At 44.3% G+C, this 23,434-nt stretch overlaps 1 protein-coding gene across 3 annotated transcripts in view; it reads left to right on the top strand.

Annotated features, from left to right (window-relative positions):
- TMEM87B (transmembrane protein 87B) overlaps positions 1-23,434 on the top strand; it is a 919,680-nt gene that overhangs the window by 486,491 nt on the left and 409,755 nt on the right. The window lies entirely within an intron of this gene.

Below are 23,434 nucleotides of genomic sequence, written 5' to 3'. Positions count from 1 at the left end.
CAACAACCTTACCCGCATTCATTTTACACAGCCTAGAAGCTCTTACCTGCTCAACCTTGTCCAAGCTATTATGATCTGCACCCCTCAGCTTCTAATAAAAATGTCCAAGGAGGTCAGAGTTGCACATTACATTATCATTTATTCAATACACCACAAACTGGTGGTCTCTTGAATGTCCATCACAATGTATAGGCCATCAGTAATTGCTCTGTGCCAGCATACACACTATACTACAGATCTAATTGCTTTACAGTTGTTCCCTACACCAGTTCCTTTAAAGTCCCCCACCCAAGCTAATCTGTATTCAATGTATAGCTTCGTGACATCCAGTAGCTGGACTGCATTACCTCAGTTTACTAACTATCGTCACCACTCTTTCCTACTTGACCTGTTGTTTGTACCTCCTGTGGTAAGTCTGAATCAGGAGACGGTAAAGAAGGCATCATTTTTCATACGTTTTATTCTCTTTAGACTCCTAAAGACCTAGGTGGTCATTACGAGCTGGGCGGTAAGGGGTTAACGGCGTCGGCGCCATTAACCCCTTACCGCCATATTACGAGTCTGCTTGCGGGACCCACAAAGGGCGCCTGGTAAAACCAGCGGGTCCCGCTAGCAGAGCAGGGAGCTAACAACGGGCGCCGTTATTAACGGGCCCGTTGTTAGCTCCCTCCCCATTCCCATTGAGCCCTATGGGGGCTTGAATGGGAATGGAGATGTACCGGGTCCAGGTTCTTCGAATGAAGAATTACCGGGTTCTCCAAGGTTGGAATGGCCCGGTAAGTCCTCATTTGAGGAACCCGGACCCGGTAAGGAGGTATCCATGCCGCAAATTGCGGCATGGTTACCTCCAACCTCGTAATGACCCCCCTAATGTTTCCCTAAATATGTGATACTAAGCCCTATTCCAGACAAATGATGGTAAAAAGGGTGCTTGTCGGTTCTAAAAATAGCTACAGTCTAGAAATGATTTTCTAACATACTTTCTTATTTTATTCATAACTTTATTTTGGCATAAAGCCATACATGTTTACAAACAAAACATCAAATAATGTACATATGTAAACACACCGAATGAGTTTCTTAAATACTCAATAAAATGTGCTACCAATTTTGGTGGTTAGAGCCCCAGACTCAGATCTCCGTCGGCTACATGGGAAGATTTCATCTGGGGTAATAAGAGCCAGGATTTCCAAAAGGGTATTGCTGAAACCAACAAGAGTGGGAGGACTGGGGTTCCCAGATGAGTTCCGTTATAACCTGGCTGCCCAGGTTGCCCACACCCTTACATGGGGTAGACAAACCTCACCACCAAAATAGAAACTCGTAGAACGGGCACAATCGCGAGTTGACCTGGCACGGATGCCTTTTGTGGCGGCGAGGCTTTTGGGACAACAGGGGGCCATCTCCTTGCTTCAAACAACTAAATGCACCCTTTACTACATAGGGAGGGTGATTTGCAGATGGGGGATAGGCAGAGGTCTGGGACCCCTGTCACCGGTGTGGAATAAGCCAGGCTTTCGGCCGGGGTGCAGTGGGTGGAATTTAGTAGGTGGAGGGAGGGTGGCCTGGAGTGTATACACCAGCTCTATAAAGAAAAAAAAACAATGCCAGTCAAGGAGTGTAAACTCACTTTCAACATACCTGGAGTCAGAACGCTTTAGATACTCACCTGCAGCATTGGGCTTCTCACTCATACATACAAGGGAGGTGGCGACGAGAACCGTTTCGGCCCTGGAGTTGACACTACAGGACAATTCTGGTGGGAGGGGAAGGTATCTAGGTTGTATAAACTCCTGGACACGGGTAACCCTGTAAAGCGCCTGCCATATATGACCAAATGGGAAGAGGACCTGGGGGCGCCCCCATAGAAGATGAGGAGTGCCTGCGAATATGGGGATGTATGCTTAAGTCTTGCTGGTGCGTTACGGACAGGGAATGTGCTTACAAATTCTGCTATATGTGGTGCCTCATGCCTGAGAGGCTACATCACATGGACAAAAGCTATTCGGCCGCCGGGGCTTTGGGGAGGTGGGCCCACTGTTCCATATGGTTTGGGTATGTCCTAAGGTGGGCCTTTTCTGGAAGGAAGTGCTGGCAAAGATAAAGGAGATCACTGGGTTGGACCTTCCAGCGGACCCATGAGTGGTGATCCTGGGAGACGGGGCTGGGGGGGGGGGGGAGTATTCCCCCTAACAGACTCACTGGCCCTACCTTGATTGGGCACCTTCTGTTAGCAGCAAAACTGGTGATCGCCCAGACTTGGAAAACGGTTGAGGGGCCAATAGCGCAGATGTGGCTGGTAAAGGTCTGGGACACATTGGTGGCGGACAAAATCACAGCACTATGCAAAGGACGCTACGTAAGGTATGCCTCAGTATGGGCCCCATTCATTGACTATGCTCCCTGCCATGGTGGCGAAACCCCAGAGGTTGGAACAATTTTCCCTGGTGTGAGCTGGATTGAGAGGGATTTGACTGTTGTCAGTGTTAAAGGGATTAAGCAAGTTCTGGGTAACTGGGGGCCGCCTAGTGGTGTACCGAACTTCGGCTTAGAGTAAGTATTCAGCCAAATTCCTGCTGAAAAAAAAGCTATTCGGCTCCGGCCGAATAGTTTCTTGCTATTCGGCTCTTGCCGAATACTTTGACATTCTCATTTGAAAACAATGCAACATAAACTCAAAGGCAAATATAGGCTTCCGTTTGCAAAACTTAATAGAGTTAGACCAGACAAATTGCTATCACACAGCTGAAAAGTATCTTATATTGTAATCTGTTATTTAGGGTATGTTTTGCTACAGGTTCTTAGACATAAAAGGTGCTCATCTTTTATACTTAGCCTGCAACAATACAGGAAAAAAAAATATTTTTGCGAATGTTTCTATGCAATGGCCAATTTTTACAGTTGGAAAAGACACACTGAAAGAAATGTGCATAGATACTTTCAGTTCCGGTCATGTCGCTCCCCATTTTGTACGTCATAGCCCCCCTTTTCATTTTTTTAAGGACTTGAGTCCTGAGTTTAAAATGATCTGATATTTTATCAGGAATGATAAGTTGCATATGTTTTTGTATTGGCAAGAAGTGGTGGCTAGGAAAAGTGAGCAGCATTTGGTGAGGTGAATATTTGTGAGATGGAGTTCACGCATTTCAGATTTCCTCTTGACTTGTGTCCTGCATGAGCCGGCATGAACCATTTTATGCATTTCTATGTGAGCTGCAAAGAAGTGTTGAAACTCAACCGCATCGACTTTGCAAATGAATAGAGAATGCAATGCATCTGATTCACAAAGGCAGTCCTTTTGCATTTGTGAAGCCTCCTGAACTGGCACTGAACATGCAACAATCTTATGTACATTTGGTCCCTTCAATTTGGTTAAATATGCTCTATTTCTGGCTTTTATACTTTAAATAAAGATGCTACATTAATTACAACTATAAAAATAAAAATATAGAATGCTTTTAAAATGGTGCTTTATTTGTTTTTTTAATAAGTGTGTTTTTTTAAGCTTGAAACATGATTTATTAAATAAAGCAACTATTTGGCTTCATATTCGGCTTCGGCCGAATAGTTGACAAACTATTCGGTATTCGGCCGAATACTAAATCTGCTATTTGGTACAGCCCTAGGCCCACCTCCAAAGAATGTATTATCAACTGTATTCAAAGCTAAGCATGTTCTGCTCTCACAATCTGTTTAAAAAAAAAAATGCTACTCACTTGATAATGACTCGTAGATGGCAATGTTCATCCCAAAGCAACTTGTGTTAAGGCATAGATGATTTTAATGGTCAGAAAACCTTTCTGGGCCCGAGCGCCTCTCTGGAAGGCCTATTCCCCAGCGGGACAACATTTGCTCCTGTGTGCACGGTCCATTTGGTGTGTTTACACAGGCCTGGTAACTGAGTTCTATTAAAGTGTTTGACAGGGGTTGACATCTCTTGTCAAGGTTCAGTAGGCCCTCAGCCAGACCATGATCTCTAAAGTCAATTATAATAGTCTTGTGAATTAGTCCTCTGGTCGTAGATCCTGGTACATTGTGTAATTTTCTCCCTAGTGATGAATAGAGAGCCACTCGCTAACCGAATCCTGTGAATACACTTGATTAGGAGAGCGTCCCTATGCTTGTGATGTTTTGAGGCCAGCTTGGGGTCCTTATGAAGGTATAGTGGCCCCCCTGCCCATGATACCATGGGCCTTCTTCTATTGGCTGATGACATGCAGGGGGCAAGACCCAACCCTATTATGGCCCTTCCAGATGTAATGGTTGCCCAAAGTGCCCATACTACCATTGGGCCCAGGAGGTCCGTCATTGGGGGCCGGGAGAGCAAGACAATAAGTATTCATACTGTGGACATGGATGTTTGAGTCTGTCTTGGGCAATTCCGTTTTACCCACTAGTTTGATTATGGGACCAAGTCTTGTTTTGGGATCACTGTTCGGACCTGTTGGGGAGAAATCTCAGAAATGTGCTAACTCCTCTCTACCCTTAAACAACTATCTCAGGACGTTTTTTACAACAAAAAAAAATGTTTGTTTTTATATATCTTAATAGTAATCTGTGTAGCGTTGTATTTTATATGTAGTGTATATTATGATGTATGATGAAATTATGATTTTAGATTGTTAAATGTAATTCCTATTTTGGCTAGATGCATATTAAACTAAATAAATAAAATAAATAATGCAGCATGTTGCACTGGAGTGCCGTCTGCTCAGAGGTAGCCCGTCCTTTTCCAACGTGCTAGCCCTGCATGCACAGTCGACGTCACATAGGCGGTGTCACTATACACCGTCACTTCCTGCTCTGCGTGTTTTTCAAGTGCTGCAATGAGCGCTACCAATTCTGAAGCATGTGCCGAAAATTGAGATGGAAGTCTTGCACTAGTCACTACTTAAAATGCCCCATTAGCTCTGTGTCTTGCCATGGCAGCCCCTGAATGCCTTTCTCCATCAGTTTGATCAATTCTGGAAGAACCGTCAATTAAAAGAATCACTCCCTCTCCCCGCTAGAGTTTTCTATTTTACCCTTTGGATTTCATCATAGAACTCTTGATAATTGGAGCAATCATGCACTTGCTCATCCTTTGCCAATCGTTCAGATTTCCACGTGGCAGGATTCACTGTTTTACACCTGACTATTTTAATCGCCGGATTCGAGATGACCACCTCATATGCAGAAGCTCTCTGAGATGTCAATGTGCCCTTAGATTTTTCTAAAACCTCAAACAAGGCATGCTCGACAAATATTCATGGAACACCCCATCACTATGCTTGCAGACTTCTCAATAGCGAACGTGGCTGGCCAGTGATTGTTCGCAAGGAAAATGTCCTCTCATAACTGGATCTAAGATCCCACTATAATATGCCAAAGGTTTGTATCCCAATGTGGTTTTCTGTGTAAGCACTGCTGTCATAACTGTTCCATTTGTGTGCGAGAACAGGAAGAACTCGCCAGAATTATTGGGAATTCCTAAAACTGGAGCTGTACAAATTGCCTTTTTCAATTCCTCAAGCACTTCCTCCATTGCCTTTTTCCTTATTCACCTGTGCTTTCTTCAGAGCCTGCAAAAAGGGGTCTTGTGTATGAACTATAATCAAATACCAATGCTCTGACATAATTACACAGTCCCAAAAACTGCTGCATTTGCTTTATCGTGTGCTGTTTTGACATTTTCATAATTGCCTAAGCCCTTTCAGGTATAACTTTCTTTCCCTCATGCGAAATTAACTGTCCTATGTATAACACTTCTTCCTGACAATATTGCAATTTCTCCTTGTCTACTTTATATCCTTTGTCTGCTAAGACAATCAATTGAATTGAGTCTCATCTGCACTCATCTTCTGTCGTGCTGCAGACTAGAATAGCATCCATATACTTCAGTACAACACTTGGCAAAACAACATTGCTTGGGTCCATATGCAGGACCCTAATAAAGATCGATGGGGACTCACAGTACACTTGGGGCAAACAAGTGCTTTTCATCTTAGTCTGATGGAATGTAAATTACGTCAGGTCTTGAGAATACTTACGCAACAGGATTGAGAAAACCCAATTTTTCAAGTCAATCATTGTGAAATATCGTGCCTCTGGGGGAATACTACATAGAATCGTCACAGGATTTGGAACTAGAGGGAACTCTGCCTGGATTAAACACCATGACCCTCCTTTTTGTTTTTTTTCCACAGGATACACTGCAGTATTACACAGTGACTCTGACGTCACCAAAATGCCTTGTCCCATCATAGCTGATATAGTCTTAAAAATCCCCTCATCTGCCTCTCAAGACATCGGGTATTGCCTTACTCGAGGTAAAATTGCTTCTGGCTTCAGTTTAATCTTAACTTCTCCCATCCCCTTCAACAGGCCTACGTCATAGGGGCCTGTAGTCCAAAAAGGGGTTGGCACCTTTTCCATATCCTCATCAAAAAATATTGGGCGCTGCCACGCTATCATCTATCGGTGTGGGATTTCCCTTCTTTCTATCCTAATCCAATAAGTAATGCTCATTTCGAACACCACCTCATCATCTGACAGATCGTCTGAGCATATCCTCGTCTGTGACGTCAGTCAATCTGTACCCTTCCCCAATGGCAATTACCGTTCTCCATGGTCTGCTCTTGTCGGTTCCTTCGAGCATGGCCAATTCCCCTTGTACTATGGCAGCTTGCAATCCTTGGGGAATGATCTGTCCGCCCTCTTCATCCATAGGTATCTGTGGCCTGAACAGGAATTTGTCAGGTATCCTCATAATTTTGCCCACTAAACCGCGTAGCCATTTTAAGAAAATGCGTACCCCATAGTAAAAAACCTCTGGCTCTAATGGCGTTCCTCGCAGAGCTATTTGCCCTGTAAATGTCATGATAAATTCACCCACGTTTAAATAATGTATTCCCGGTGTGGAACACACTATGCCTTAATCGGTTAAAGAAATCGTCATATTCAATTTCGTCATTAAATCTCAGTCCAGAATATTAACTGGTGTATGCCTTGAATACAATATTCAAACATTCATGTCACATTCTTCTATAGAGACTGGCAATTTCTCAGTAAAAGGAACTCACTTGTAGCTCCAGAGAAGCCTTGAGCATTCATGGCATTTCCTGATAACGAAAATGTTCCCTCTCTTATACATGAGCGAGTTGCCCCAGTGTCTACTAAAAAAACAAAAGGATTTGCCTCCTATGGTTTCATCAACCCTTGGTTCCTCTTGAGGATTTGGTGTCACCAATAGTACTGAACACATCTGGTCGCCCTGTGAGCTGTCCTATTGTGGGTACATACTTATTCCTGTACCTGTAAAAGGACTTCCTCCCATGACAGTGACAACCCCGATTCTCAGAGTTAATACCTGTCCTGTGTTTGCACTCTGCTGTGTCTGCATGGGGGATTCAATGGTGCTTGCAAAGCCTGTTGTATTTGCGGCGCTTGTACTTGATACACTTGGGCGATCCCATCCCTGTTTTGTGGGCTGTATGCTGGAGGATATGCTTCCCCCCCGCAGCACACAGGAGCAAGTCTTCTAATCTGCCCTCCCTGCATGTTTTGATTATCATTCTGCACATTCTGAAAGCCATCTTGGTTATTCTGGAAACCTTGTTGATTATTTTGATAGCCTCCTCTTCCCCTGCCTCTCGGCATAAACCCACTTCCTCCTTGATCCGACTGCCGTTGATTATTTGTCTGTGACATACCCGCACTTGCTGCATTCCTAACCCTTCTCCGCTCGTCAGTACTGCTCCCTCTATGGCGTACTTTGAAGATTTCTTCTGAACTAACTTGGCTTCCTCAAGTTTTCTAGCATCTTCCCTTTTCTTAATTTCCTCTTGCAACAGTCGACAATGATGTGGAATAGCCAACTGTATTTCTGCCCATGGCTTCGCTTCCTTTTCCACTAACATCTTGAGCTGCCTCTGAAATGCTTCCAGTAACCCTTGACGCACAATGTGGTAAAATACAGGTATTGATTTCCCTCATGGCTCTCGAATTTCCAACGCCCATCACTCTTGAAAATTTTGAATGTAAGCAAGCGGATCCTCGTCCTCTTTCATCTTACGTGCCATAATTGCTCCCATATTCGAAGTGTCTGAATATTGTACTGTAAGCCCTTTCCAAACTGCTGCTCTACAATTATTGAAAGGCGCCACGTCATGCGCTGTATTCTCTGCTGTGACACTCGAATATCCTGCTCTCGCCCAAATGTCATCAGCCCTTTCCCCTAGGATAGCTGCTAGAAGACCCTTAATATCCCCTATTGCCAATGTATTTCCTCCTGTCATTTTTTCTAACACATCAGTTTTCCTGCACCTGCCGTTAAGCTGGGAAGTTTACATCTCAAATGTATCCTCATCCATTTGGGGCCAGGGGACATACTGCGGTCTGACCCCTTCTTTCTCCAATAAAGAGAATTGCGAAATCCCAAAATCGCAATTGGCTCCCATTGTCTGCCTATCCACAGTAGGGGCAATGGTTCCTGATCGCCTTCTACCTGGCAGTGACCTCAGCCTGCTCGCATATGATGGCGATTCCAGGCTCTCACTACGCGATCGCCCTTTAAGTCGCTCTGGGTACGCAATAGGCTCTGGCGTCCTGTCTTTAGATTGGTCTAAATTCAACCATCTTACTTCCTTGTCTGTCTGGAAGCATCCCTCAGGACTGCATATACTTGCTCCTTTCTCCCCATGGAAGGTTTCTCTGTCTTCATCTGACATATCTTGTACTCAACTAGTATGACTGTCATGTTTCTCATCTCTGTTTAGAGTCAGCCTGTCCAAAGACAAGGCTCTGTGCTTCAGACTAAACTGACTTCCCTCTTTGCCTCATGACTGGGCAACTATGGATCAATCTTTTCCCTTGTTCCTCTATTAACTTTTTGTCCTCATCTCTTTATAAGCTTTATCGATTCTATCTCTGATGCTTCCTATTGCAAAATTCCCCTCTAGGTTTACCCTAGACAGGCCTGGCATTGCTTCTTGCAACAAGAGAAACTCCTCTGTCGCCCCATAATACTACTAGCCTCGGTTCCATCAACTCTTTCTGAATGTGATCAATATCACATGCCCTCTGTCTCTTTTTTTCGTTCCCTTTCTTCGTCAAATTCCCTTTGCTTCCTCTCTAACCTTTTCTTCCTCTCTAACCTTTTCTTCTTCCTCTCTTCCCTTCCCTTCTTTCTTTTGCTCTACGCTCCTCTTCATCTCTTCGTCTTTGCATTCTTTTATCTTCATTTCTGTTCTTCCTCTTCTACTCTTTCTAGCCTCTCGTTCTTTGATTGTTCTGTCTATTGTCATATTTTCTTTGTTTTTCTGATCTTTCTTCCTTTCTTAGCTGCTCTCCTTGATACATCTGCTCTCATGTTTTGTTTACTTTCTTTTATACTAGTCTTCTTTCAAACGTTTCTCTCATTCCCTGCCTTTTTTATCCTGTTCATCATGATCTTCCCCTTGCCTTACTTCCTCGATGCTCTTCCCATCAAGTTTGTGCAGTATCTGTCCACCCATCCATTCATGTTGTATGAGCGCTATCTCGTCAGCTTTGTCCTTTTCTCATTTCCATCTTTTAATTTCTCTTTATATCTCTAGGGTCACACTTGGCCGTTAACATTTCTCTTTGTCTTATAAGACCTTAGAGATCACTTCCTTTTCTGCAATCTGTTCTGGGCTTTCATCATTGCTATAAGCAGGTGTTTCATGTATCGGATTACTATACCCGATCGCTGCTTTTAATTCCCTCAGTGAATATACTCCATCGTCTTTTGTGCTCTCATAATTTACTAAAGGCGAGGTAAGGATAGCAGAAGGCTCAACACCCCTCTCTTTACATTGGTAAAGCATCCAGTCTTCAGGAGGCGGCTCTTCCTGTTCCTCCTGGTACATCTTCCAAAGCTCTAAGCTAGCTAAACTCTTTTCTAATTTCTTTCCCATGTACACAGCGTGCAAGTATGTGGTCATGTGTTGCAAAACTGCTTTTGACAGCGATCCCCCTTACAGCCGTGGCATAAACCTTTTATCTGACATGTCCTTAACCCATTCTGCACAATATTGCTTAAGCTAGGGTGCGTGTTTTGGCAGTTGCCTACATAGGTGCATTAATTGATTACCATCCCCATAGCGACAAGTCTCAATTGATTGCCAATACTTACCACTATTTTATACAATACGTTTCAGAAAAATAACGAATGTGAGCACGCACCAACCGTTGCCGCTCCAATCCTCTATTTCACACTTTAGTCTAGTCTACCTATTCAGTCAGCGCTGACAATGACTTAACAAGAAGATTTTTTACTCTCGATCTCTTAACACAACCTATCATCTGTCGCTGCTTGACATTTCACTTCTTTCCTAACACATAAAATACATAAATACACAAACAGACAGACAAGCCGGCTCTGACATGTACCTTTTCCCAGCACTCCTCACTGCTTATTCCCAGCCCCTAAAAAAAATACTCTGATGGGAATGTAAATGATTCCCTTTCACGGACCTTGTCCTGTGTGTCGCCTCTTTTATCCACTTGGATTTTGGCATAATCTCTTCTAGATGTTCCTTGAAAGTAGGACTCTGGGCTTTCCTATGGAACGCTCCTCGTCCATATATACCTTATTCAACACTCTTCGTCATATACTAAACACCTAAAACCCCCATTACTTTTTCCCTCTTACCACAATCCCCAATTTATACTCATTTATTTTTTGCCATCTCTCTCAATCTACTCACCATTTGCTTTTCAGCTCCTGACCCTCGGGATCGTCTCCTCCTCCAATCGGCCACCGTCTCTTTCGGTCCGCTCAGCTCCTTGTGGAAACCAGGAGGGGATTTTGTGAAAGAGGGAGCCGTCCCACCTATCGCTGTTCTCTTGCAATAGCTTTTCTATCGACCACTATCCACAAGAAGCCTTGTGGTCCTCCAGCTAAATAGCAGGGGACGTCCAATATTCTGCAACCCTTAAAAGCCTATACTTAGAGATGGATGGGGATGCAGAACTTACTCGACATCAATAACCAGACCGGCTCAGGATGTTGGCAAAATATTGTGCTGTTCTATTAAAAATTATCTAAAACAGGGAGTAAATGATAGTCTACGGACGATTTCCCTCAAAAAACATATGAAAAAACAGCAATCTTATACTAAAAATGTGTTATACGTGATGTCACCCTACGTGGCAACTAAAAAAACCTACTAGGGGATGTGATGGGCTTAAAGGGAACATCAAGGTATACGTTCCATATGGACGTGGTAGTGATTGGGTCTCTAAGATCAAGTGCAAGTCATCTTCCATGTCATACTAATACTCAACACTCTATTGGTTTATCAAACTATAGGTCTCTGTGCTACGTGGCCCTCTATTATTGGTTGCCATGCTTGTACCCTTCTGGAATATTCCACTTGGTAGCAGTACACAAGCTGATCACCCCAGGTGCACGTGGATTTGGCGTGGTCATGCCTTCCCACCCAGTTAGTCCTCATCCATCATCACTCTTGCAGCCTGCCATTCAATTAAGGCTTTGAACCCAGCCTTGTAAAAGCTATCTGTGTCTGAGAATAAAAGGGTGTAAGGCATGGTCTTATCTTCTAGCTTCGGTGTAGCTCGACCCAAAGTCTATTTCCGTCTGACCATGTGACTGTAGACCTCGTTTTGAGCTCTTTTTGTTGCATAAAATACTATTAAATGATGAACTCTTAGCACTTTCATTGTTTTTCTATTTCACCTCAAACAGGAGTTTGCTTCTTTCTCACGTTCAAGTAGATTTATTAACAGATAACTAGGCTCACGATGGTCCCAACTCTTGATACTGAGCCAGCCAGCCTTTCTTGAATTCTCCTTCGCCATTCGCTGTTTTATTTCACTGCGCCACACTTCAAGCCCTTTCTCTTCACAGGGTTTAAGTTTGCTAAATTGCATTGTAGAACATCCAGATTCTATACATTCCATTGTGTATACATTGGCACATCCCCTGCAGTCTATTCACTACATAGACAGCCTCATGATCACTTGGTCTACTTGCGTTTCAGCGTCTGTACATTTGTAAACTAACTTGCATTATGTCTTCAGTGCTTCTTTGCACAAGCAATCTTCATTTCGATCCCAAAATGTAGCTTTTCTGCGATATTTCATCCTCAGATTCTCCATAACATCTATATTCTTTCTTCATTTGTCTCCTTTGGGTGAGTAGGCTCCTCTTTTGTATGACGTCACCAGTCTTCTTTCTTGTTCATTTTCACACTTCTTCCGGGACTTCCTCCAGAAGACCATTATTTCTTTCTGGATGTATGTAGGGTTTTCTCAGTGGATACCTTGTCTCAAAGATTCTTTGCGGTATTGGCCCCCCTCACTGGTACTGCACATGTTGTCATTTCCGGTTCCAAACATATGGGCAGCATAGGGGCCGGACAGCCGGTAGAGGCATTGGGCTCTTTCTCTACACCATTATCCCGCTTTCCCAACCAAGGCGGACCGGACTAACAAAACGTGCTTACAGATTTGGTATCCGCATGGTAATGGGAAACACCGGGGTGAATCATGGAAAGTTTTTTTGAGCCCACCCCCACCACTCCCCACCAACAGAGCAGCCTTAGGGTAATGCACACCCTTCACCCATTCCATATCCAGGGTGGAATCAGCAAGCACATCCCTCACCCGTACAGTAAATGGACACACAGGTCCCTGCTTCCTTCCCACACAACTAGCAACACTGGGGAGAAGAGAATACATGTCTCCCTCAACTGTCAGCACAAGGGAGACGGAATCAACTGCAGCCACTCCTTCCCTTAAAGCAAGGAAAAGGATTCTAGCACTGCACCAAATAAAGGGGAAACATTGTTTTCAAAATACCCACATATTGAGTTTTTTGTCTCAAGATGTCACCAAAATGAAATTTGGATAAGGAAACATTTTCATCCTGAAACGGGTGGTCAAACTAACAGCTTCTTCCTAGCCAGCAACAAATGGAGACTAAAGTGGAATCCATTGTGGCTACTTCCCCCATTTAAAGACTTCCTGCATGAACGCAGGACTCCAAAGCACCCCTGCCACTGAGATTCCCCAAAGTGAGAATGGATCCCTCTGGCCTGTGTCACTATCCTCCAGATGGCGTCACTTCTCCCCAGTGGGAAGCCCTTTCCTATCAGCCTAGGGTGGTGGGGCAGCTAACCGATCGTTCCACTTGGAACAGTAAAATGAGGGAGGACCTTACAAGGAAGGACTCCCCTCCTGAGGACAGGGACGTTATTATGGAGTGGAGTCTCAGTAACCATTCTCCTAGTACGGTTAGGCCAAAACATCAGGAACACCATCAAAGGCAGAGACTGTTATTGTGATGTTGGAATATGTGGTGATGGAAACAACGCGGACGAAGAATAACACACAGACCTTGCTGGGAAACATGAGGACTGTCCCCACAACTGTTGTCCATCAGACTAACATTATATTGGGGCGTGCCCACCTATATCAACTAAACCGAAACAAAGGACTGGGTGAAATGGGAGGGAGAGGAGATAGAAAGGAGAAAAGGGTGTTGTACGTCAGACCACGCAATGGCGTTTCATAGGGTTGCAGAATGCAAAAACTGCCGGAGAAGTGGTAGCTGGAAGTGGAAGGGTGGAAGGTAGATTAACCAGAAGAAAGAAGAGCCAGCCGAATTCTTAACTTGTCCGTGAGTTTGAGGATGGTCAAGGTGAAGTTGCAATGAGGCAGTGGTGCAGAGTTGGAGAGACGAATAGCGAAAGATCATGAAAGCGTCTCATCATTAAGCTGGGAGCCAACAACATTAAAGTAAAAAGTCAGTGTGGTGGGTGTGGACCGTGCAGTCCAAGAACTACGCCCAAACCGACAATACTAGGCTTCTGTGGAGCAGTGTTAGTGAATGCATGAGAAGTACGAGGAACTGTGGTGGTTGAGTGACCTGACAGGTGGACCTTCTGGTCAGAAACATGTGCCCAGACCGCCAATAGCAAAGGCTGTAAAGGGAAGCGGGCCGAAGGAAATTAGTAGAAAGAGAGAAAACGAACCTGTGAAGCCAGTGAAGAGTTCCCAGAGAGATGGTACCGGGAACAGTGATAAGTCCGAGAGGGGGGGTAGGAAAACTGGAGTAGGTTAAACAAGAAGACAAGAGGGAAGTAGAGCATTTTGTGAGGCAACTTTCTGGTCAGTTCATGAGACTGTGGTGTTGAGTCTCGAAGGACTCTGGGAGCCTCTCCCTCATAAGAGTGGGGGCAAGTTGAAGGACAGTATTCAAGTGGAGATAGTGAAAATAACCAGTGTAAAGAATTGATGAAGAAACTAAAGATACAAATTAAGTAACTCGAGAAAAGCTGGGGGAAATAATGGATGTAGACTAGGAGAAGTGAGACGTTATCCTAGTCAAACGGATAATTTCTGGATCATTGTAGAAGCTGAACTCTGAGAGACTTTGGAGAAGAGAGTCATTACCCTGGTTTTTAATCAGAATTATTTGCCTCAGTTTAGTAATTTGGGGAAAAGGGAACCGACAAAGCCTGGTAAGCAGAAACCAGCATCTGTTGGAAGTTGTCTCTGGCAGCATCGAGGCTCCATCCTCAAAGCTGCTAAGGTCTACAAACGCTTTCAAGAGTTCAGTGGCCCAGTGGGAACTTCAATACCTTGGAAGATTACCCATATTTAGGAGTTGGTCTTTCATTCAAAGTCAATCTTCCTCTGTGCCTGTTATCTCTTACAATTCTTCTTTGTGTCAACACCAGATCACCTCGAGTCGGCTCCACCCCTTTTCTTTTCAACAAAAAGGGACAAAACCCTTAAACCCCTTCAAAAGGGACTAAAAGGGTAGCAAACATGGCGAGATGAAACTAAACTGAAAAAGAAGAGGAGACTTTCAAGTCAAGGTCTAACACACAAGCCTGGGAGAAGGGAAACATTCTCCTGGCCATAGACATTTCAAAGGAAGGCATTCTCCTGGGTTGTAGTTTTGTTGCTTTTGTGATTTTTGTATTTCAGTGGTAGGGATAGTTTAGAAGTTTGGACCAAGATGGTTTATTTTTATTTAGACATCATACTTCCTGGCGGACCTGAGTTTTAGTTTGGTTGAGGTAGGGAAACCCTCCTTTAGGGATGGGGAAAGTAAGGATTTGGAAATATCCAATACAAATGTGTAGCCAAAACTCTAAGTTCCTGGCCAAACTTCTTATTCTATGTCACCACTCAGGTCAGAGGGATGCTAGTCTAAGGACTATAGAAGGTTCATCGCCCAGGAGAAGAGTGTAAGGGAGTTTTGTGGTACAGAGGAGGTGAGTTGTAATGTTATGATGATGAGGAAGATTGCTGGAGTAGAGGGAACGATTGCTGGTCTGGCTGTAACAAGACCCAGTGAGTAGAAAGAGACTGCTGGGTAGACCAACCTGAAAAGTACAGGCAAGAGGTCAGACCCAGTAAGGAATTGAAGATGCTGGGCTGACTGTAAAACCTGTGATGTAAGAACGCATTGTAAGATCCGGAGAGGAGGGAGAAGATTGCCGGGCAGATTGTAAGACTTGGAGAAGAGTTGTGAATTTGAACTCCTTTAGAAACGGGGTTGATTGTAAAACCTGCAAAGTGACTGATACGGAAAGCTGAAGACAAGATATGGAGAAAAGGAAGTACATTGAAGCAGAGACAAAATGACGTGAATAGACCTGGTCATAGCCCTGGTGAAGGAAAGGGCAGAGGAAGCAAAGGCGGTGGAGGATATGATGCCCTTGACAAGCGAAAGACAGAGAAGCTGAAGATTTTGGCTCTGACCAAGGAGAAGCCAGAGGAGCAGGAAAAAACACTGGCCCTGACTAAAGAGAAGGTGGTGGTTCTGAACATAGAGAAGAAGGAAGTGGGGCAGTAAAGAAAAGGGTAGAGATTCCGCTCTAGGAGAAAGTGATGAGAAGGAGGAGGTGAAGCAAGTAAAAGGTCCTGTGGCAAACCAGACTAATGAGTTGGACAACTTAATGACATGTCCAAAAGGTTTTATGTAAATGAAAGGAAAACCCGTAACTTGCCCTATCGCTATGAAGGAAGTTCCCTACCTAACAGAATTAAAACAAATGGTGCATGGCAAGACCAAACAAAAAGTCATCTGTCTGAATCCTAAGTATCTCTGTATGGATTCTGCCTTGCCCACTTGTAGTTGACTTGTTCTTAGTGGTTTATAGACATAATTTCAAAATCAAAAATTTCGAAAGTCAAAAAGTCGAAAAAAATAATGTCGAAAAAAATTATGTCGAATTTATTTTTTGACGTTTTTTTTTCGAAAAGGGGTGCCCCCTCAATCCCCCTTCTTTTTTTATCTATTTTTCTATATAAACTAGAGCCAAAAAAAAATCGAAAAAAAAATAATAATTCGACATTTTTATTTTCAACATTTTTTATTCTACTTTTTTGACATTCGACATTTTTGATTCGATATTATGACTGGACACCGTTCTTAGTTCTTGTGGATTGTCTTCACAGCTTTAGTATCAAATCCTTTTGGAAAATTAACAATTATCGGTATGGGTTTCCCTCTCCCTTTTGATAAGGAAACAGTTTCTGATTTTTAAATGTTCCAATCCCTTCTGGATGACTTGAACAATATACTTCTTTCCCACCTTCGTAGCTTTGGGACTTCCCAAAGTCCCGTAGCTCTATGGTAAATCTCTTATTTCTCGGTACAGAACTTAGCTTAGGGCTTCTGCCCAGTCAGGGTATACAGCTTCCTGTGATTTTATGCACTTTGCTGTCGTGGTAGAGTATTCAACTTCCCTTCACGCTGTAGCAACGTAGGACCTGTGCATTTGCTCCTTTGATACTCTTAGCAGTTGTTTGAGTTTGGATACACTGTGTCTGTATCTTGTCCACTCTCATTTAGTGGGGCTGTATGCCCGTCTCATTTTCTTAACTTCTCATACTTTTTGCAGCTATTCCAGTGTTGGTTTTCTTATTGCTTTCTCTCTGGATTAGTGGGACCCGGTGCCTGTTACATTCACTTTGTGTTTTGTACCTGTGTTGGTTTCGGTGCTCATGGAAACCTGCTGTCATATATCTTGCTTGCCTCCACAGGTCTGCAATGTCTTTCAACGTCTGTACCTCTCGTGGTGGGAAAAGGCGATTGTTGGCGTGAGCTCGGCCTACTCTCTTCTCTCAGGCCTTGGCCTCGTTTGCTTGGTGTCAGGCCCAGCATTGCTCTTCAGCGATCACGCCACCGAGAAGATGGTTGTCTTTCTGGCCTTTCCTTTCCCTTGACTGGAGCCTTTTGCTCCATCAAGGTACTCACCTTCCAGCCTCCAGTTAGCGGTTTCTCGCTCTGTAGGTCACTGCTGGCTCTGTGGCTCGGCGTGGCTCTGCCCCTCCAGGTTGTCGATGCTACAGGGGCTTGCCTCTGTGTAGCACTTGCTCTCCACCCACCTTGGAAGGTCCCTCTCCATTCATAGTTCATTATCCTCTTATATGTCATTTGAATCAATGAAATGATGTCCGTCTTCCTTGCTCATGGCACTCAGGTGAGGTTCACCATTACCTGAAGCAATAGAGTCAAAGAAGGATCTTTGTGCCTTATAGTTATAACAGTGAATGCAACAGATTTTCCAACATCATATATGCAGAAAGGGTGGTTTGGACAAGAGGTTCCATGCTGAAAATGTCATTCCTTGTCCCAAAGAGGAGAGTCGCTCCCAGTGAGGCCCCACTTGCCCAGACCCCTATGGTGGGTTTTCCGTAGCGTGTTCACCTCCCTACCCTAAAAGGGTGTGGCTCCCCTCCTGTGAGAAGGGACGAATTTTCCAGATTTGTCAAAGTCCCGTGAGGACTAACCCAGAAAGAACATAGTCCTTGTGAAGTGTCGGGGAACTATATAGCAAACCCCAACCATTCTGACACCTTAAATAACAGCCATAAAATTAATTATACTCATTGCATCATTTGTCTTGAGCCAGAGGTTAGCTATCATTTGGAGATCTCTATGCTCACTAAGACTAGTACATTGTGGTGCTTTCGTTAGATGCAGAGTCAATCAAACTGTCCTTATTTCAATGCAGACCTCCTTTGAGGAAGAGGAGATCACCACAATGGGATCTTTGGTAGATTTGCATGCTTTCACTACTTCCTTGTTGTCAAGCTGGAAATCCTGTGAATAAATAAATGCGATAGAATTTTTTAAGATTTTAATATAAAGGCACTTCATTTTGTTCCTTTTTCCTCCAAGCCCTTAATTGTGGAGAGACCTAGGCTATGCCTACAAGACCGATCATTACATACCTAAAGCGGTCATGTTGCAAACTGTATGTACAAAATTACATCATCTCCAGCCTCACAGGGGAGTTGGGAAGTTTCCATATGAATCTGTAAAGGATACCAATGCAGGCGAACTATAGTTACATGTAATGTTTGCTTATGTTTGGGGTTTGGTAGAGCACTCAGTTGCCTACAGGCAGCATGGCCTAGGTGATTGAAAAAGGGGTGTACATACAACAACTTAACAGCGATATAGCTCAATTAAGGGAAAAGGTTTTGAAGGCAAGGAAATCCTCTAACTTTCAAATATCATGGGGAGCATTAGTCTGTATAGCAGGCACAAGAACTGAAAAAGTTGACAATTAAAAGGGTGCAATGTAAACGTGGCACTACCAAGAATAGCTGGCTAGCGGTGCACAGAGAGATAGTAACGGGGAATGTAGTAAGACCATTTGGATCTCGGAAATTAAGGGTTGTTTTGTGCAAGTCATGATGGACCTCGTGATAGGGTCTTAAATGTAATCCTTTCTTGCACATGTAATCGGTGGAGAGACAAAAGGAGAGATTTAAGAGGTGCTCAAAAAGGATCCATACACCAAGCTGCCCACTGTGTTGCATTCTGTACTATCTGAAGGCTGTGTATGAGATAATAGGAGTACTTAGATGGACAGAATTCCCATAGTCCATTTGAGCAGAGACAAGAGTAGAAATCATAATAGGCTCGAGTTCATCTGGGAGCAAAGGAAACCCTTTCCTGAGAATTTTCAGCACAAAAACAGCTTTCGGCCAGTTCACTAATCTGAGATTTAAGAAGGAGCTCTTAGCTCAACTGAAAACCCAGTTGTCTAACCACAGGATCTGAGGGAGGAAGGGAGGCTCAACAATCGCCACCTTAGTCTTCTAAGTATTAGGCCTAAGCCATTGATAAGCCATCCAGTCCTGCACAGCTTTCAGACGCGTCTTGCAGTGAGACAAGTTTCATCCCACCCAGATCCCTGTCCAGACCTACAAGAATTTGGATATTGTGCTTTCACAAATAAAAGTGGAAGCCATGATCAATGATGAGCCTCACCAGAGGGACCCCACAGTAAAGAGGGACCGGGGTGACCAAAAGGAGCAATGACCACACTTTGGGTCAGAAATAACCCACCACCTATCTGCTGATGCCTAAAGCCTCCAACCAAGTCAGGAAGTTGTAATTATTGACAGTGTCAAATGCCACTGGCAGATCTAATCAAATCAGGGCAGACCTGGCGATTGCGGCTGCAGGGCGAAAATCAAGACCGCTACCATACCAGATTACTTGTCTGTAAAAGTGAGGTTTTTTTTTGCCTGAAAGGGATCTATTGGCTTAGTGGATTCCAGGTAATTTCTAAGCCGGGGAGTAATCATAAAGTCAATTACTTGGGCAAAGGTTGTGAACATAGGAATTGTGCTGTAATTTGCAGGGACCTAAAGGTCTAATGCTTCTTCAACAACAAAGGCAAGCGGATTGCAGCCTTAAATTCAATAGGATTTGTTCTAATGAAAAGGAGCAATTATGCAAGTCAAAGGCAGATCTTCAAACGTAGAAAATGAAATGAGAAGTTAAGCAGGAATAAATAGGATCAAACAAGGAATCCTATTTTAATGGCTCAAGAAGGAAGGCCATTTTGTTTTCATTGTTTGGGAAGGATTCTGGCAGTGGAAACGCATCGGTGGATTGCGATTTGTGGGAAGCAATTAGCTCATAACTGCTTTTGATTTTTTTTTTTCAAAGGAGGAACAATGAGACCATTCTTGCAAAGGCACAGCCATCACTGTGGACGCCTTGGTCTCAGAGAGATCTTTGATATTTGAAATAACTGAGTATCAACGGATTAATAGATTTTTGTTTGCTAATACTTAGATTTAGCATAATATATTTGATAAGTTTAAATTCTGTGTCCTGCATTATGCTTCAACTTCTTTAATTCCACTCTTCATCAGGTTCAACTTAAAACAGAAAAAGAATCAACCTTTCCATATTTGTCTTTTCTTTATTTTAAACTACAAATCCCAAACCTGTAGTTACTCTTCTGTAGTCCTTTTCACTTCCCATCCTGCAGCAATTAGCTACATCCTGCCTGTAACTCCTCCTCTTCTTTTCCTGCTCTTCAGCAAGATAAGTTTAGCTGTACTGTCAAGCGCCTTATTGGATTTGTTTTTGGAATGCATTATGTGTTAGTAAACGCTCATCTGATCAATGGTAGTGATAGATTCATGTAAGAGAGTGTGTTGGCGTGAGACATATTGAGGAGTGCTCAGCGTTTGCTGAACGTGCGTTCGACCAGCAGCGAGGCCGCAGCACTTGCTGGTGGACTTCATGCCTGCACTGCAGTATTTTTCATTGAAGAGTTGCAGCCCACGGTGAGCACCGAGCGGGACCTGTGCTTGATGTGAAGCACTAATGGTGACCCGCTTGGTCACAATTGGTGGAGCTGCCAGGTGAAGGAGAACGCGAGGCCCCCTCCCTTGGAAAGGAGGAGCCACATAGTGTCATGTCACCCATGAAACGTGTAGTCCCACAAACTCTTCAAAGGAGGCACTCGCACGAGCACAGCGTTCAGTGTTTAGAATGCAGGCTTGTGCTGAGCAGCAGGCAACAGCATAGTTTGTTCAGTGCAGAGCTCGTCCTAAGAAGCTCGCGCTCACGGAAGACGTTGAGCACACCGTGATCTCGCCAGACTATAGACGACAAAAGATGGCCTTCCCCTTTTTATCACAGCGCAGCGCACAAGGAGAAGGCCCATGATTGCTTGAACATGCAAAGCAGCTCTAGTGCACAAGGTTATATCCCTCTGACTTAAGTGCACCACCTAAAGAAAACAAAGCAGTGTCCTGCTGCGGGTGCGAGCAGTAAGCCTGTCCTAGAACAAGGGTTCCAGCGGATGTGTGCTTCACCCTGATTTGTCCAGGCACCGGACATCAGCACCCGCGCCCAGCCTTTGCAATGTCAGAATCACAATGGAGCAAAGCAGAACAAACAGGGCGACCTGGTGCTCAGTTTCAAACAGGTGCTAGGGAACTCCCTGGTGGAAGCAGTGGCAGAGGGAGTTAAGCCGCTGCTGGACAGATTGATCAGCCTAGATGCTATTCTGGGGGAAATAGAGTGAAAGCCCCCTTAGGAACACATCAAGCTCATCTGTGAAGGCTACCGGACAAGGCAAGAGCCTTTAGGGGAGTAACCAGACCCAGAAGAGATTGATAGAGGGTCGAGACACATTCCCCAGAGGAGGCTGATGCCTTTGGAAAGTTGAAAGAAGCTTTCCTACAGAGGTCAGCGGTGCGTAGCCTCCTGACCCCCACCCCAGGGGTAGATAATATGGGCGATACAGATGAAGACGCCAACAGTGGGTCTACGAAAGCCACAACATCCTCCCAAAAGGAGTACATCAAAGCAGATGAGGACATGAGACAGAGGAAGGAGAAGCACCTGGAGACAGAGATCTGACATGCTTGACCCAGAAGGGATTAGAAACCCGAGATTATCAGATTGGCATCCCTTGTCTAGGATTGCAAAGTACATAGCACAGAGAATTAGAAATTTGTTATACAAGGAGAACAGGATGCACATGAGGGTGGAATGCCCGCATCCGGATCTGCCAGGGAAAGTGGCAGAGGCCCCCGAATTGGACCCCAAAATGACTACCTTTGTCACCAAAACCTCAAAGGACCTGAGAAAAGGAATGGATGGGTCCTGGAGGAGTTGCTAAGAAAAGCTATTGGACCTCACAGGCCCATAGCAAAAGTTATGGTCCTTGCATAGCGCGCCAGTGGTACTGGTGAAGAAGTAGACCCTGACACTACAGCAAATTGGGCGCAGAGAGCAGTATGCCTGTTGGGTAACGCCAGCTGTGCCATCTAGTCGGAGCGAACAAGAGGCCTCCTGCTCAAAATAGAAACCAAATTGAGTGACCTCGCCTCCTACGAGGCAGGAGAAGCAGCCCAGCGACTCCTCTTTGGAGAAGCCTTCGCCAAGGAAATGGGGAGATTTTTGAGAACATTCACCTCCCTGGAAATCCATCAAACAGATTTTCCCAAACAGGGTTTTTGCTGGGATCGGCCTTTATCGGGCTGTTCGACCGGTCAATCCACAAGACGACACCTTCTTGAACAGATGGAGTAGCTTCAGGGGCCACAGAGAAAGAGGAGCAGTCAGAGCACAAGGTGCAACACAATGTGAGAGGGATGCGCTATGCACCTGTAGGGGGAGGACTGAGCAATTTTGGAAGAATTGGCGTGCGCTGTCTAGCAATGCATGGGTACTGCAGACGGCGCAAGGCTTTCAAGTAGAATTAATTCAACCGTCTTGCTCGGTGATCGATCGTCTTGCTCTGGACGTGATATCAGGCATCGTATATATAGTGCGTCACTACGCCCCATACCTCAGTTCCTTTTTTCTGTGCGCTCGACACGCTGGTGTGAGGAGCACAACCCGAGTCTTCAACAGTATTTTTTCATCTTTTTTTTATACTAAATTTGTTAAATTTGTCTAAAAAACCTCGACCGCGATGTCCGCTCACCGGATTTCGGGATTTAAACGGCGCACCTTAACCAATTATACTTATGGCTTGCACTTGCCCTTAAATTTACAATTCCACAAATATAGTTAGGGAATCCTCAACTGGCGACCTGCGTATTTAGGTGCACACTAAACACGCAGGTTGTCTGTGAGGATTCCCTGACTGGGCATTCTATCCAAATAAAGGATTATATTTCAGAACAGAGCTGACCCATATCATTCTTGCCGCCATGTTTGAAACATCAAGGACTCTTAGCCAGAGAGGATAAATTGCAAAATCACTATGAGTGAACTTGCTGCTTGAAGAATCAGATGCGCACATAGGCACATTTTATAGCCACCAATACCTTTAGAAAGACTTTGTGTCGAAACACGTGTTGGCTGTTTCCAAAGATAATTGGCCCACAATAAATCCAAAACATTGCACACACTATATTGCATAGATGTATTTGTAGAAATGTCAATTTAAGGGTGAGCGCGAGCAATAAGTTTAATTGGTTAATATGTACATTACATGAGGGTAAGGGTAGAACCTCGCTATACTTATTACGTAGCATGCCACAGAATACACAACGGGACCAGAGCGCACCAAGGAGGCCATACTCTGATTTTCTACTTGTTAAAAGGTGCACCGACTGCCATTCCAAAATGTCAATTACAGACCCCCATGACATTTGTCTCAGGTGTCTGGGG

This window comes from Ambystoma mexicanum, chromosome 4q, assembly GCF_040938575.1.
Source record: "Ambystoma mexicanum isolate Mex_15411 chromosome 4q, UKY_AmexF1_1, whole genome shotgun sequence".
Classification (NCBI taxonomy): domain Eukaryota; kingdom Metazoa; phylum Chordata; class Amphibia; order Caudata; family Ambystomatidae; genus Ambystoma; species Ambystoma mexicanum.
This window is presented reverse-complemented; position numbering and strand designations above follow the sequence as displayed.